This window comes from Plasmopara halstedii (assembly GCF_900000015.1).
Source record: "Plasmopara halstedii genome assembly, contig: Scaffold_292, whole genome shotgun sequence".
In the NCBI taxonomy this organism is placed as follows: domain Eukaryota; phylum Oomycota; class Peronosporomycetes; order Peronosporales; family Peronosporaceae; genus Plasmopara; species Plasmopara halstedii.
Genome location: NW_020187213.1, coordinates 722,742 through 723,448, shown reverse-complemented (window position 1 = coordinate 723,448; position 707 = coordinate 722,742).

Sequence of the window (707 nt, the reverse complement as noted above, 5' to 3'; positions counted from 1 at the left end):
GTCGTGAGAAAACGTACAACTCTGTGAGTCACCACTATTGGTGGCCCAAGCTGTATAACTGGACGAGCACCTATGTGCGCACGTGTGAGAGTGTCAACGGATGGAACCCTCGCCAAATGCGGCCGCGCCGCTGGCCAGCTTACCGGTACCCACTAGGTGCTGGCAGTACGACATACCACGACACCCGTGTTGCCTGCTGAATCTTTTGGCGGGCAACACGGGTGTCGTGGTATTCGTCGACCGGTTGAGCAAGATGGCTCATTTGGCGGCGGTGCCAGACACCATCGACGACCGATGGTCAAACCGAAAGGGTGGATCGCGTCATTGAAGACGTTCTTCGCAGCGTCTGCGCCGAGACGCCGAGGCGCTGGAGCGCCATGTGGCCACTCGTAGAGTTTGCGTGAACAATGTAGTGCATTCGTCAACCGGCTACACGCCGTTCTACATGACCGGGCTGGTTCACCCTTGCGTCCCACTGACGCCGCCATCCCATGGCTCAGAACTTGGTGGGGGGATGAGCCGAACGGCTAGCTGATGTCAGCCGCCTCACCATCCGCAAAAGTCGATGACTCCTTGTCTACCAGACTGAATGTCCTTCGACACGTTCGCGATGCGATGGCTGAAAGCCAAGACCTGCCGAAACAATATGCGGATGAAAAAGGAAGAGGTAAAGTAGAAAGCTTTAAGGTCGGGAACCTGGTTTTAAA